We start from the raw sequence: 17,028 nt of genomic DNA on the forward strand, positions 1-17,028 counted from the left end.
ATTGTACTTGGTATCAAAACAGAACTGCAGTTATAAGGTATGAGGGTGGGATAAATTATCAGACAATACCAAATTATTTATTTCTTAAAGCACCAAATTATTTTAACATACCATTCAGAGGAAAGAAATATACATAAAGCCCAAGGACTTAAAACAGAAAACGCTTTAACAGAGCTGAGAGTGATGTTATGGACTGAAAAAGGTCAACTAATCTTTTATTTATGAGATTTTAATGGAATTTTAATATCTAAAGGAAACCTGCAGATGCCATGGTTTAAACTTGCTGTCCGTATTCAATATAATCATAGTTTTCTTTGTTATTAATCTTGAGTACAAAACGTATGACAAGTTTCTTTTTTACTCCTTGTCCTTATTTATTTACCAACATTTTTTCACCGCCAGATTTAACCACGTTTATAGTTTTTTTTCTTTACAAATAACACAAAAGTAATTCACAATCCATTTGCCCAGCAAAGAGCCTTTTCTCTAACAATGCAAGTCTTTGAAAATAACAATACTAATGCTACCCCAAGGAAACTACTTCCAAAACACCAGAGTAGAAGGTAAGATTTAGATTTTGGGTCTCTCCTAATATAAAAATTTTACATAAAACTGTTATGTGCAAAGTGTGTGCATTTGCCCACAGCTCTTGGTAATGGTCTGTGGAGAGGGACTGGACTTTGAATGTGTTGAGAAATGTGTGTAGGTTTGCGTTGTAGGTTGGAATATTTTCACCTAATTTACAAAACGTCTGTGTAATAAGCTTTATTCACAATGCTCATGAATTGACTCTGTGTGCATGGTGTGTCTTGCAGACAACTAATTGTAATTGATTGATTGGAATGTTCCCAGGTGAGGCTAATTAAGGGCCTATTTAAAGTCAGCTGTGCTGAGTGATCAGGTCATAATGTTTTGTGACTAGGTCTAGGCAGTATGCTAACAAAGCGTTTGCCAATGGTTTCTCTAAATTTCTTAAGCAGTTTATATCCAAATACTCTTGGCATATGTAGTCTTAGTGCCTGCATTTCGAAATTGTTGTTTGTCAATAATTTGTTTCATATATAGGTCAGAGCTCTGGTCATTTTTAAACGTTTTGGTTGTCTGAAGAATCTGTATTTTTACAGGTTTGACTACAAGGGTAAAATTATAAAATGGCTAAAACCAAAGTACGTGGTCCTTAAATGAAGGGAATTAATTAAAAATGTGATATTTTCCCATTTTGGTAAAATGAGGGAAAACTTATAATTCTTTCAGCAGTGGGGGAATGGGTTAGTTTCCTCTTTTAAAGAATTTAGAGAATTATACTTCAAACATTTTTATTTATTTTAATTTTAATGAATTCCCCACCACATTCTTGCCATGCCAGCATGACTAGTGTCTAGACAAGCATTTTGGCTCACTTGTTCTATAAATGGAACAAGAAAATGGTTTAATTGGTTGGTTGACTGGTGGACTGCTGGGCAAAACCACATAGGGGGAATCGCCGGAAGGAAAAAAACTCAAACCTCTGTTCGTACGTATTGATCGGGGTACTCCTCCCTGCAGGGACAAGTGTAATGGACATGCAAAACATGGAGAATGTTGCAGTGTAGCATAATGGTTGGGTAGAACAGAGCTTGAACCTTAAAGGTAGTAGAGTTCTGCTGTCTTTGTACCTTTTAGCAGCATACTAAATCTGAATTGCTCCAGTAAATGTTCAGCTGAGTAAACTCATAGTATAAATAATAATAATAATAATAATAAGTAATAGCAATGTGTGGGTCACTATGGATACGTGTCTCCTAAATGCTTAATGCTGGTCAGCCTATGCAGGTAAAACCGTTTATTTGGTTTGGATTAGATGCTCTCAGTACGGAAGGTGATCAGGCATGGTAAGAGCTATGGAGGGTTTCCTGCCTGGTGCTATTCAGAACTCTGGGAAGCCAAATTCCATGTACCCCAATCAGCTGGCATTAGAGCCAATTTACATTAGCAGTGTGTATTCTGTTTCTATATATATATATATATATATATATATATATATATATATATATATGCAAAGCAGTCTTATTTCTAATGTTGCATCTACAGCCTATAGCAATCTGCAGGGGCTGTTGCTTAGTGAACCATCTGGGTGCTTGTTGTTAAGAGGCTGCAGCAGAAGATGATTAGTCTCAGTTGTTGGAGGTGAAATGCCGTTGGCCACGATAATAAGAGAATGAATAAGCCCCACCCCCACCCCCACCTCGCCGTGCAAGGTGGCGGACAGCATTTTCCGCGTCCCCGGCCTCTCCATTAATCTCCCTGGGAGGACGCGAAGGCGTGCGGGGCGTTTATTGCGCTGGCAGCGGTGTCATCGTTTATGAACAGTAAATAAGCGCGCGCTTCCATGCATCACCATGGCTCCTCGCGTCCGGCCCAATCCCATCCGTCCCAATCCCATCCGTCCCGTCTCTCACCGCAGCCTTCCTCCCAACACTTTCCTACCGAAATGTAATTATCAGATATCGTATTAGGAGGGCAGACGGAAAGGGGGTACTTTGCGTTATGGGGGAACTACTGACCCGTTGTACCAGGATTAGGATAATGGAGAACTAATACTGTAACCTTCTTTTGTGATTTAGCATTTCATTTCAATTTCATTTTTTTCTGATAGGCATGCTTTGGTCTGAAACTTAAATCATTTGATGTGCCAGGACCTTCCAATCAAGCCCTGAACATTAATGGCCCTCTCCACTGCAGAAAATGGCAACCAATAACAATGGGTGGCATGAAACCTATATCTACAAAACAGCAACTTTAACTCTGCTCGGAGAGGGCTGATAAGCTGTCCATCTCTGAATATTACCTCTTTCTCTGAGATTTCATATGTAAAATATGTGATCTGCGTTGATCAGGTGTGTGGGGAAGGGCGGGGCAAAGCCTAACATGGAGTAAAATGCAACACAGACTTTTTAGGGAGATGCGTCAAGCATGAGCAACATATTTCAGGTTAAACATGCAGAATTCCGATCTCTTTGTCTCCAACGAACGGCGGGAGAGTTCAATGAAAATTTTGTGAGATATTGTCAAAAGTCTGTTTGTATTAAAAAAATTCAGCTCCTGTCTTACAATAATTTATTGTGAGAGACTTACAATACATACAGTATGATATGAGCTAAAGCTGCTTTTCTTGGATGTCAATGGCAACAACAACATGGCAACCCATAGGAATGATACCAAGCTATGTCTAACAATAGCTTGGTGCTATTTTGTAGTTAATTTTAGCATTTTGACTTCCATTATTATCATGTAAATGTGTGTGACATTCTTTTTGCTCCTATGAGTTCTTCCATGAGTTCAAAGAGGGGGTTATGAATTTCACATGAAGTTAATGTTCTATTAATAATTCCTTTTTCTTTGATGTCCCAGTAAACAAAGTGAATGGTACATGTGAAATGATAATGAAAGTTAAAATACGGACCTACAAGATGCCGGGGCATTAAACCTTTCCAGCCCCTGATGACTCGCAGGCAATGACATGACCACATACAGGAATCTGTAATCCTCCCAGAGAAAAGATTGACCTTGATGTGTCCTTGACCATTTTATTTTACACACACACACACACACACACACACACACACGCATACAAATCCATCTGGTTCAGCCACTGGGCTTGCATAGTGTTTGGTTTTGATTGCTTTTACCAAGGCCACACGTTAATGCTTGCATTCTGCGCATATCTAAATGCCTGTGTCAAACTAGGTTAAGATTCCTCATGAAAGGACACTTTGTAGGAGGTTGTTTATGCAAAGGGTGGGAGGCAATGCATTACAAAGGGCTGTGCTCAGTGATTGGCTATAAGAAGAACAAAATAAGACCTATTATAGCGCACACTAAGACATATTACTTGGCTATCCAGAAAAGGTGAGAGTGGGAGAATTGAAAGCAAGGGCTTGTTTGTAGATTTGACAAAAGCACTACTGCAGATTACAAAAGAACTCAAGGTTTTCACCTTGCAGTGCTTCAAATCAAGCACAATCCAAAAGATGTTTACCACACTTGTCAAATTGACAACCCCAGGAATAGTTTGTTAACAGAAATCGTTGGCCTTGAGCTCTGTGGTGGAGATCAGAGCTTAAAACGCAATGTTGCCCATGTGGCTCCCTTGTCTGGCTATTGGATGATCCCAGCCAGTACTGGGCCAATCCCAACACCTGTCAGATGAATCTCCCCCCATCTCCTACCCCAGTGAATGGAAGCAGAGATGATGAGCTGGTCGGGGATGGGTTTGTACTCAGAAGTAGCTGTTATAGGCCGATAACAGCTGACACAAAGATTAAAGAGAAGGTAGGACAGGTTTCTGTGCTAATGAGGGAGAGCCGGTTTGACAGGGATTGGGTGATTAAGTAAGGGGGCTTCCGAAACTCATTTAATTAACTTTTCATTAGAAACTCCACTTCATTCAGACAGGCCTTACAGAAAGTGAATGAGTTTATTGGATTAGTACAAGGCAGACACAAGGAACAGGTTTTAAGCTTGGGGCCAATTCGTTTTTGTTGAAGGAGAGCACTGTATGTTCACCCAGCAACAGCAGGACAGTGATATGGGAGGCCACTTCCCCTGGAGGGCTGAACCAGAGCTTGGTGAAAAGTCTCTCATTGGTGATCTCATTGGCTGCTTAGAGAAGGTGGGGTTTGATATGGCCGTAGAAGTCTCACCCCTGAAAATTCCACTGAAGCTCCCATTTAAAGAGATAAAGTTGTGGTAAGATTTAGAACACAATGACATCACACTGAGAGCAAGCTACTCAGCCTATTATTATTATTATTATTATTACATACATGCATATGTGTTATGTAATAATATGTTACTGCTACATTTTGGACTACTGCAGGTCATGTCATGTTCTGTATCAGACATACACATATCTATACATTTACTTAAATTCAAGTTAGTGACTAACATGAAAGTTAGTAATGTTATAACATGATGCACACAGTGGTTGGTCGGAAGGTGATCATCCCATCAAATCATTCTATATCGCATAAAGTATATATTTTTCACTGTTCTTTTCCATCCGTGCCTCATGCAAGCCTAACATCACCAGCATCGCTGAAACCAAACTGCCACCATTTTGTTACATAAATCTGGTTTGGATGCCACAGAAGGCAAGGTTGCATTACTCCCTCAACATCATATATGGATTCATGATATGACTCATAAAATGAAATACTTCTCTGGTGCCATTACAGAAATATTTTCAGTTCACTGTGGGTGTGAAAGGCCTTGAAACCTCCCCAAGCTGTCCTTTGGCAGGGCATCAAGACGTGCAGCACACACTTTAATGCAACACACTTGGCTGCTTTCATGTTCTTCTGGAAGAATTCTATTTATTCTCCACCCAGTTTTATCTTCATCAAGGAGATGGATAATCTGTTTCCACCAGCTTGGTGAAAGGGGGGAAAAGTACAGAGCGGAGAATTTCCAATTAAAAATGTAATAAAGATAATGCATATTTTAAATAAACTCATATTAATATTTGTTTGGGAGGAAGGTAACTAGTGTAATGGAAATATCTATTTATTTCAGTCATGTTGCTAGCCAAGCATGAATTTTGCCTGAGTATTGAAGTTTATTATTTGTTACGTATAATGTGTTCATAAAAAAAAAAAGACCAGCGTGTGGCTGTTTTGAAATTATACAAAAATAATACATTTGATTGATAGATGCCTGCAGGTGTGACAGAATATATTTGCATATGCTCAATTTTTATAAATAATTAATTGTTTCCACCAGCGTTTTTCATTTTGTTTTTTACATTTTGCAAGCACAAAGACTCAAACATTTTGGCAATCAGCCTTGAACATGAAATCGTGTTATTCTGTTCTGTTTTGTTAAGCATTGAATGTGTTTTTATTTTTAGTGTTCGTGTTCTGTGTTTGAAAAGCCTTGGAAGTGTACAGATTTAGGCTGGCCTTTGAGACATGTCATTCACAGGCATACACACTTTATTTCTTACTACAACAGAACAGAAAAACACTCACACAGACCAAGGCAGTGTAAAAAGCGTGTGTGTGTGTGTGTGTGTGTGTACACATGTTTATGAGTGTGGCTTGCTTAAGTGTGTGTGCGTGTGTGTCTTCTTGCATCTGAATAATTTATGAGCTTTCATAATAGATAAAAACCACTTTCAACTGCTAGGCCCTATTGACAAAGGGACAGTCAGAGTTTAAATGAACAAATTGGTGGGGGGGATTCCTTTGGCTTATGGAGCAGCAGTGATGCACTGAGCACGACACCCCCGATGGGGAAGGCATAGTGCGGGCTACCCAGCCTGCAGCACCTGACCCCCCCAGCACTGAGCTGACAGTGCCAGACCAGTCACAGCCATCCCCCTCATCCTCTGGGGAAAAAAAGACCAAGACCTCCAAATGCCATGTCCAAAAGACAAGCGCACCGCATGTGTACACATCGTCCAGCATTTCTCAAGGTAAGGCTCAAAATCCGCTGCCAGATAATCATTGGAGGGCTCCGAATACAGGGCGAGGCTTAATTTCATACCAAAAATGGGTGCTATCAAGCCATCATCCACTGTCACATGATGATGTGAGCAAGATTATCTTACTCTCAAAAGAAAAGTACAGATACACCCATCTTATTTCGACCGGTTTTTGAACATTTGTTAGATTAAATGTAATTTACTTGGCTTGGGTTTCCAAATGAAGAAATTTCACTGAGAGCATGAGTTGCGTGAAAGTTGTTCATTAACAAATGAAAAAATTTCTTATAAAATTTTCTATGCAACATAGCATTGGTGCCTGAACAGTGAGTCATCCCTCAAAAAAATGAATTGTTCAATTTGCCTCATAAAATTATGGATAGTGGTTGCACGCAATATTATTAAGTATATTATTAAAACTATTATTAAATCAGTTTAAGTCACATATACCTAAGAATATTGTACAAGCGCTGTCAATAATTTCATTAAGGAAATCCCAGGATTCACTCTGAGGGCAGTTCATTGAACTATAAGAAGCTGACATATTCTAGAGACCAGGTCCTTTACCAGGTTACTAAAAACAAGTAAAGTTCTGTAGATATACAGTAGACAGGTTATGGCTGTCGGAGAGAAGAGGTGATCTTGTGAGCTGGTCAAAATGGAGGCTTATTGGGTAACTTATTGAGCATCAAACACTGACACCGCAGGGCCTAAATAATGAGCTGAACTTTGGTGCATTAATCTGAATAATAAACATGTTGTGACAGTCAGTGACTGTGACAAATATTGCAAACACTTTGCCTTTGCTTTAGCACCAGTGTATGGTATAATATTATGATGTTTCCTTAATGAGCTACATATGGTGAAATCAGGTACAATGCAGAAACACTGGTGTAATCTGACAGTGTCTTGCTTCATTGTGTCTGCAGTTTTGAAATGGATTTATTGATAAATTCAATGCTCATTGTTTACTTATTGTCCTTCTCCTTGATGGCATTTACCTCTTACATTTACTGACATGTGCTTTTTGATGTGCTTTAACTCTCTGTCTGGCACTCTTTCTCTCTGCTGTGATGCGTGTCTTCTGTTAGCTATGTTACATGTACTCCTATCTTGCTCTTATCCTTCTAGACAGTTTTCATGACGTTTTGTCAACCTGAACATGCTGACCTCAATTTTAATAACATTTATTGACACTTATTAATGTTGAACAACCATAAGCAATATTAGAGATTTACAGTGTAGTGACTACTACTTTATTAAGCTTTCGCAACTACACTGTTGTCCCTATTAACTACAGTACTTTTTTTTAGCTATAGTTCTATTTTACAGAGACACTGTCATCGAAAAATATGCCGGAATGTTATGTCAGTGCATGCAAATGCAAATACCTCTGAATTTCTTTCCTGGCATAACTTGTTCACTACTGCTTCTCATCTCTTGCTTCTCATCTCATGCCTAGGAATTAATCCTGGAATTAATAGAAAACAGCTTAAAAATTACTGACTTTAAAAAGAAAGTTATTCTTCATTTTAGAGGTTATACTAGTTACACATGAAGAAGCTGAAATTAATATATTCCACTGGTTTCACCATTAATGGGGATGTTTTTTTTATGTTCAAATTATTTTTTAAAAGATTGTGAATCTGTGTATTGTGCATTATGTATTTGTTACTTAGACTAAGTATCTAGGCTCAAATTTCATTTTAGCTCTACAGAATCGGCTGTCAGTGTAAATGCAAAAAAAAGGTATTTTTTGGTATTTATTTTAGTTATACCAAAGTAAGCTTAGTCTTAAAAGAACATCACAAGGGTTTCAAGATAAATTCTTAGGCACTTAAATCCATGTGTTAAGTCTTTACATGTTCCTAAACCATCTACTGACAATTGTTTCATCTGTGACTTCAGTGTGATACTCCTCCTCCTCCTTCTCCCTCCTTCTCCACCTGTATATTAACACACATCCTTAACCGCACTAAATTTATGTAATAAAAAAAAAAAAGTATATGTGATGCTGTACTGAGAATGGGGTCTTATGTAGTATTTGTAACAGATGAATAAGCCCTATGTACTACCATGAGGAGAAAAGGCCCATGAAAGAGAAGGAGAGCCGGTCCTTTCCTCTTGAGCAGCTATTGAAATGTTCCTGCTGCCCTGAAGAGCCGTCTCGTTTTTCCCTCCTCGTGTTTATTATGCTGGGCCTCTCCGGAGGAGCAGCGTAACCTTCAGAATGCGCGGAACTGAAGGTTAGCCGCCGTGTGCATTTTGCATCCCAGCACATCGCCGGAGGGAACCAGCTTCGGCTTTCCAGGGTATGGGCGCACGCACGGTATGATTTGTCCTGCTCTTGCTTCCATTTTATAGTCATTTCTAATAAGCTGTAAAATAAATAGAAAAAACTTCTTCCTCTGGTTTTGAGCCATCGAGTTTGAGTGTCCAGGCACTCGTGCCTATGAGCCCAGTGGCTGAATCTTGTGCATTCTTCTTGAACCTCAAACCCTCCCTGATCCTGCCAGGATGAAGTCAGTTGTGCACCACCATTGTCTAATCCTGGCCTAGCTCAAGGTGTGCAAAAAAGATTGTGTCAGTTGCTGAATTTCACACTTCCACTTCTAAATAATTTAATTGGTGCAGTCATGGACATAATCTGGAATTTGCTGACAAGATCATGAATGACAGCTGAAGCCTGTTCTTGTGTCCCTGCATGAAACATTTTACAGTGATCTCATCTACGAGTAAACCAGCGTTGGTGTACAAGGCTAATTAGCCAAATGAGCCAGTGATTTGTGGTATTTTCTGGTCAAGGCTACAGGATCCAGCCTTCCTTTACTGAAAGAGACAACTGGGAGCATTTCATAGATTGTTTTATGATTGTTATTCTACACAGGAAAAAAAATCTGCTCATGTTTTGTCATGAATAAGATTTAAGGAGAGACACCATGTTTTTTATATTGAATCCCCTTGTGCCCCTCCTACCCCCATACCTCTTCTAGTGTCAGAGGTGTTCCAGTTTTCTTCATAGAAAGGCAGGCATTACGGGGTTTTTTTTATGTTTGAACATTTTTTGCCATCCTTTGCCATAGTTTTTTTTTTTTAGCCTGCAATGGTTGATGGTTGTGAAAGACACTGAAAGATTGCAGCCTTCTTGGGACAAAGGGCTTTTGATGTTTTAATTGGTGACACTGGTGCCAAAACTCTGAATGTCTGATAACAGAAAGAAGAAATTAGGGTTAAAAAAAAGATTTTTTTCACTGGAGCAAATGAAATGGAGCAGGAGTCCGAGGCTTTATCGATCCACCAACAAAATCAATCAATCACTGCCATTGTTCACAAGAAAACTGTATCCACACTATAAACCACAAAGAGCAGAATACTTAAACGCCTGCAAACAGGAATTAAACTCTCCAGTTGGAGAAACCTCACTTCTACAGGTATGTTATTTTATTTTTAGACTGAATATAGCACAAAGTACAGAGTGAAGGTGTGATTCTCAGTATAACACTTTGCAAGTGTAAACTACCTATGACAAATACACAGAAAAAAGCCTGTGTGATGAGTACAAGAACAAAAGTCAGAATATGACACTGATAAAGGCAGACTTGTATTTAGTAGCTGGGCACCCTCATCCTGCCTGCATAGGCTAAATGTAGAAGTAAATGTAAGTTAGCAATAAAAGAAATACCTAGCACTGAGTGCATGTAAATGGTTATTTTGACATTTATCTAACAAAAGGCCCCAGAAAGTTTTAATTGATTGCATAGCAAAGAACAATGCAATTACATAGCCTACCGAAGGCCTTAAACATATGGAAATGGTCGTCAGAGCTATTAATCATGTCAGGGAAAAAAGCAGAGGAAAGTATAATAGACAAGATTATTCTGGTAAAAATATACACTCTGTTAACTGTCTGTTTCTGTGGAGTTTTTTTTAGCAATCGTTTCTTAAATACATACCCCCGACCCCCACCCCTACACACACAAGTTGGATTTTTCCCCCGAATTCATGTTAGTTTGCTTTTGTTTATACCGCATAAAAAATGCATGTACATTAAATATTTACAGGCATTACATTATGTGTTTTGAAATCCTTCATTTTGCCTTTTGGCTTCAAATTGATTCACAGAATCAAATAGCAGCTACAAAAACATTTGCTTCCATATTTTCATTTCAAATGGTTACTGTGATCTAATTGTGCTGAAAGTCAAAATCTCATTGGTTTAGTATAGGAGTTAATATTTCATAATTATGTGGCACATATTTTTACATGCCCATTTGTTACATTTGGCATTGTGTGCAGCGCAGGCATGTTATGTGCATGTCAATTGATTTCATGAGATTTGTTATGAAAATATTTGCAATTTCAATGTAGATTCTAGCACTAATAGCAATAGTTTATTGGAATAGAAACAGGCTGCAGACTCATACTGGAGTAGCTACAGGCATCAATTACATACATTTATTGATGAAAACTAAGAAGTATTTTCAACATTGTTATTCAAAGTAATGATGCCCTGCAGTCAAACTAATACAAAAAAAGATTGAAATATTGAGCATTAATTTTTTTTTTAGATTGGATAAACACAATTTATGTTCACGCAGTAAACACATAGAATAATGTTATGTTAGGGGTAAAAAAAAAAGTTTTCAATTTCACATAACATTTCATTTTATGGAACCATTAAATATAGGGGAGATATATTTATATAAAGAAAATAAGTGCTCAAATGAAAGCGTCACAGAAGCAGATGTGGCTAGTGGGTCTAACAAGGCCTAGATCTGATTGAGGCAAACCAGTACTGCTTACCAAACCTCAGCTGTGCATGCCTGTGTGTGAGGATGCTGCTGTCCGTCGTCCTGAACGCCTTTCAGGCATTGGGGGATAAAGCAGGAAGCTCTGTAGCCATCTCTACTCCTCCCCCATCCCTCCCAGCTACCGAAGGTGAGAAAAGATATATGACACTACTGAAATAGCTGGAGAGACGGGCTAGCGTGTCCCTCACTGTCAGTAATGCCGGTTTACTGATGGGTGGCTCAGCTCTCCTGGAAAAGATGAAGCCTTGGACTCAATTCAGCACACTGAATGAGGCATTTGGCTTATTTCTGATGGTCATGCCAATGATTGTGTACAGCAAATACAGAGCAGCTATTTCCCATTCTCTTTCTTTTCCTGCTTATAGAAGGAAACTGTCTCCTCTCAGGCTTCCCAGGAGCCTTTGCACTGCTACACATGCAGAGAGCACTGTGGTGCATCACGACCAAGATTAAACACTTATGCTCAGGTCCCATTCTAGCTTTTGTGTTGTGAGATTGCAGACCATGGGGGGGCAGGGCTGGGAGGAGGGGAGGCAGGGGGTGTGTAGGAGATGGGATTGCAGATTTGCAAAACAGGGGAGGGGGGAGGGAATGCAATTTTGAACCAGGGTGGGGGTGGGAGGGTAGTGTACAATTGCAATTTTTTTTTTTTTTAGTCGTCTTTCTTCTGGTGCCCTTCCATGCAGATGCCTACAACTGGCCCTGAATCCACCCAAAGGACAACAGGCTGCTCTTTCAGTTGTCCGCCCATTTTAGCCATCTTAGTTTTTTGTTGTTGTTATTTATTGTTTAATGGCGGGTGGGACAGCATACAAGCGGGTTTTCAAGGTCACGTTGCACAACATGACACAGCGTTGCATGTGAAGCACAGACTGCTGCAGAGAAATCACTAGCACCTCTCAATGAAATTGTTTCTTTCTGGCAAATTCAAAAGCCCTGGAGCGCTGCTGTCTGCACCAAAGAGTGTGATACAAAGCATTTAATATTAATTAATGTCCCAGCAATATTAAAAGAGAAATACATTAATTTTTTTTAAATTAAAAAAAATCTTTTGCTCAGTGTCCTTGTTTCGAAAGTGCTTTGAGCAAACTGTACAAATGCACTGTGTAAAAAGATTGTTATTTCTTCTTCGGCTTCTTCGATTATCAGGCTGGTCAGTTCGTGGTCAAGGATGATTTCATTTTTTTAAATAAAAGTGATGAGATGCCATTGAGGTGTGCAGTGTGTCATTTATTCCAGGCCAAGATGAAATGAATTCTTATCTTTAATGATCCAATTCACATAAATAGCAGATATTTGAATTTTTCACAAAAACAGGTTGGCAAATTCACCAAAATTCATTTGTAAACTAAGTTTGTTAATGATAAAAATAGCATTACAAAATACAGTTTAATTTAAGTCAAACTGAAAGACACTTTTTCATTAAATCCAGGTCTTTCAGCCACTCGGTGATGTCTATCTAAATATTTCCTAACATAAGGCCTGCTTTAATGAAAAGATGCCAGGTGTAGAAGAAGGTGTTTAGTGAAATCTAATCCAGCTGTACAGCATGCTAGCAAATCATTGGACTATTTCAGGGCCCTGTAGTTCAAAGCTGAGACTTCTGGTTAAAAGGCCACATCTGTTTCTTATCGATCCGAGCCTATTGTTACACAGGCTGCACAGGTGAGGTAAGAAACAAAACTCTGCAAGAACTCAACAGGTTTAAAATGTGACAGATGAGGTTAGCACTTCTTTCACTGGCTCACAAATGCTGCGATTTCACTTATCACATAATCTTAACACCTACACAGTCACACATATTCAGAGAGGCACACTGTTGGGAAGATAAGAGAGGTGCTTAACTCTCCCTGAGGGGTGGGGGGTTAATTTCTTCAGAATTATCAGATTAGCATCTGGTTTGTAATGTTTTGTGATCGGAGGAAATGCACTTTACAGAAGAATCAATTGCAAATTCTGCTTCTCATGATTGTAAATGTGCTTATATTAATTATGGCATATTCCATAACTGGAGCACTTGGCTCAAGTTATAGTTTACCGTTCAGTTGCTGGTCAATGGAATATTCCTTGCCACTTTTTTGTCAATATTTTTTGTGCTCCCTCAAATGAAACCAGTTCCTTTTCCTTCAAAACTTAAGCTATCAGATTAGCATCTGGTTTGTAATTTGATTAGGTGCCCCAGATATTATGAGCTCATTGAAATCTAAATATAACCCTCCGGGTCAGTGTTTATTCTTTAATTTCATGGAAATATCAAGCTTTGTTTTGGCATGGGCAAAAGTTCAGCAGAGGACACAATCTGCTATTTATAAATTTTTTTTTTTTTGACTGGCCTAGAGTTGAAAGTAGTTACACAAGCAGAGGTTTTGCTAAATTTGCTAATTGGCTTTCACCACACCAGAGGGCAAACATTAAGGCATTTCGCTGCAGGGCATCCAAGCAGACGGGCGACGCTGGACGATATAATCGCGCATGTGGTCAAAATGAAAGACAGGCAGCCCCGCCAAGCACAGAAAGGGTACAGAATATGTGTAATGGCACTATGGGATTTCAGAGTTGACTCCAAAGTTGGAAATAATAACAGTAATAATGAAATAAGCCTGACACTACCTGATACACCCTCGCAGGATGTGTGAGAATTATATCTCGCCAGCAACACGGTCCTGGGTTGCTGATCTAAGACTGGGGAAGGGATTAGAGGGACGTCACTGCGAGCCCCTCTCTGTTGCCGTCCTCAGAAGTCTCCTCTTGGCTTATCAGTCCACACCAAGCCTCTGGGCCATGGCTTGAAGACGTGCAGGTAGACAGATGGGTATAATTCCCAGCATTCATGACAGAGCTACATCACAGACTGGGGGCATACCCAAGCAGCCCCCAGAGACTGTCTGACTGTAATATAATACAACATACAGGTGACAGTCAGCTGACTATGGTATGATATAGTATGATATAGTGCACAGGTGGGAGTTAGGTACTACACCCATAATCTAATACTATAAAATATAACGTAACATACAGACAAGTGTCAGGGACTACACTGATATCAGATGCATGTTGTATAATATCACATAATTTAATATGTAGATAAAAGTCAGCGACTAGGATTAGATCAGCTGACTATAATACAATACATAATATGCCGGTGAGAGTCAGCGACTACAGTGGAACCTGCATTACTATTTTACAACTATAATTTTCACTGTGTATTATAATTTTATGTAATTGTATCATGGCTTGGGTTTATAGACTGCATGGAAGTATTTCTGACTTTTAGGATACCCTGAATATCTGACTGTGTTTTTTTTTTTTGCTTCTGTGAGACTCCATGATGGTTTGGGGTTATTCTTTATTGTGCTCACATTGCCTGTGTGTCTGCAGTAGGATCTTCATTGTGCTCATAATCAGACTCCCTGGCTTCTTTGTAGTGGCTAAAGAACAGCATGTACTTGGGTCACTGTCTGGCCTGCTATTTGCACACAGTACAGTAGAAATGGGGCCATTTGCCATGCTGTAGAACAGTGGCACTCAAACTTTCCCAGCCCACAACCCACTTGTTAAGCGATTCATTTTCTTCTAGCGTGTCTTCAGATATGGAATTAAAATGGGTTTAACACATGTCAAAACAACTTCATATACACTGCAGTAACCAGTGCAGTGCCTGTAATTCAGAGTGTTTAATGTTACTGCTCTGAACGTCAAATCAAAATGTGTAATATCCCATACTTGTTTTTGTTATTCCACTTGTAGTTTTTCATATCTCCTGACCCGTCTTGAGGGTCTCAATCCTCTGCGTTGGGATAACAAACTGCAGTCTCCAGCAGCATAGCGCCTGGAAGCCAACCATTTGTAAAGATAAATGAGAAGCCTTATCAGACCGAATCATTGGGCTCATCACAAACCTGACCAAAAGCCCTCAGGTTAATGTCTCCCTTTCAAGAATGTAAAGGTAAAGGTACATTAATTAAAAAGCTAATTATATACAAAGAGAGAAAAGCAAATTATATACAAATTCCACCTTTTTAAGAGACGTACTACTTCACGCATGTCCAGGCTGCTTCCTGTTTAAAAAAACTGGCTGTCATCAATCAAACAGGAATTTACAGATCACCCAAACACAATAATCCTGATTTTTCATGAGAACACCAAATGATGAGGTGTTGTGCTTCTGTTTCAGGCTTATTTGTGCCAGCATCCTGGAATGTTTCCCAGCTTCGTGTGGCATGGATGAATGATTTAAGTGATTACATATCTAGAGCAACCGTACCCAACTGTCAACACATCAATCTAATGGCTGCGTTGGAACATGGCTATATTTTAGCAGAGGCTGCTAAGATGTCACAAACTGACATTGGCAGGCAATCGTGTCACATGACAAACCTTACTTGTCAGATTGATTTATGTGGCAACATTCAAGAAATTCCTGCCTGTGGGTGGTCTGGTCACCATTTAAAAAACATCTAAAGTAAAAATGTAAATGTAAAAATGTCTTTTCAGAAACAAATTTTATTTTTAAACACTGGATTGAACGTGTTTTGGTGATCTCACATACACTGTGCATGGAAGTATGGAAGTCACGTGATTTTGTGCTTGTTGAGCATAATAAACTGGCTTGGTTTAAAAAAAAAAAAATTTTTTTTTTAATTCTCAATCCTGATAAGGATAATCATGGGGGGATTGATTTTCTCCTCACCCTGTCCCTAATGGTCTTCCGTATGGTTCAACCATCCAGCCAGTTGGTGTTGCAGATTTGAATTATTAGTAGCCAGACTGACACCTACAGCACGTATCCATATATTTCATGCAAGCAGATGTAAGTCTAAAAATAACCCATACAAATATATTGTCAGACAGCGATGGTGTGATGTATCTTTATTTTTCTTTTTTATTGTCCTTTTTAAACATATGTCAGGTCATCATTGTAAATGATCCACCTGACCTGAAGGTATCTGGTATAAAGGGTTCTGATAACATTTGTTGAAAATGCTCTGTAGGATTATTGGCTAATGATTGAACATGCATTGTCTGGAAATATATAGCCTGGTTTCAATCAATTACTTTATTTAGATTTGATTCACAGCTCAGTGCAAGTGTTTTTGTCTTTACAAAACAAGTTTTTAAACCGAATACTAGAGACTGCGTATGTAAAACTGTAAAAGTAAAGACAAAACTCGCACTTGCATTTAACTGAGCAAAATTTAAGGAGTCAGTCTCACTTTGCAGACTGTTATTTTTTCAAATTTCACATTCTCAGCCAACATAAGTGTATGAGACACTTTCATTCCTTTCTACCTCTCAGAGGAGTCTGTTTCTCATCTGAAAAGCTGTGTTTACTTCGATACTTGTACAGAAAGTCTAAGTGGCACTCATTTGATTTTTTTTCTTTTTAGTTTTCAAGTCCTCTTCACTACTGACATAATATAACTGGGTTTGGATCTGGATGAAGAGGACGCAGTGAGGCAAATGCGTCAAACACAGAAACAGCATGATGATCTGATCTCCAACTGCTGTTGCACAAAAATGCCATCTGTGATGTGCAATTATCACATGCAACCTAAAAATTGCAGTTTTTTTTCTTCACTTATTTCATGAGGATCTGTCAAGACTCAAAGGTTTTTTTCTCATTGCCTCAATAAGATGGCACATTATTCTGCAGGTAAATAGCTGCAGAGAGTGAAATAAATTTACAAAAGGAGGAGTCGGGGTACAAGCAGACATTTCAGGGCCTCAGTGCATTTAATAAAGTTCTCGAGTTTC

Source organism: Anguilla rostrata, chromosome 16 (genome assembly GCF_018555375.3).
Source record: "Anguilla rostrata isolate EN2019 chromosome 16, ASM1855537v3, whole genome shotgun sequence".
NCBI classification, from domain to species: Eukaryota; Metazoa; Chordata; class Actinopteri; order Anguilliformes; family Anguillidae; genus Anguilla; species Anguilla rostrata.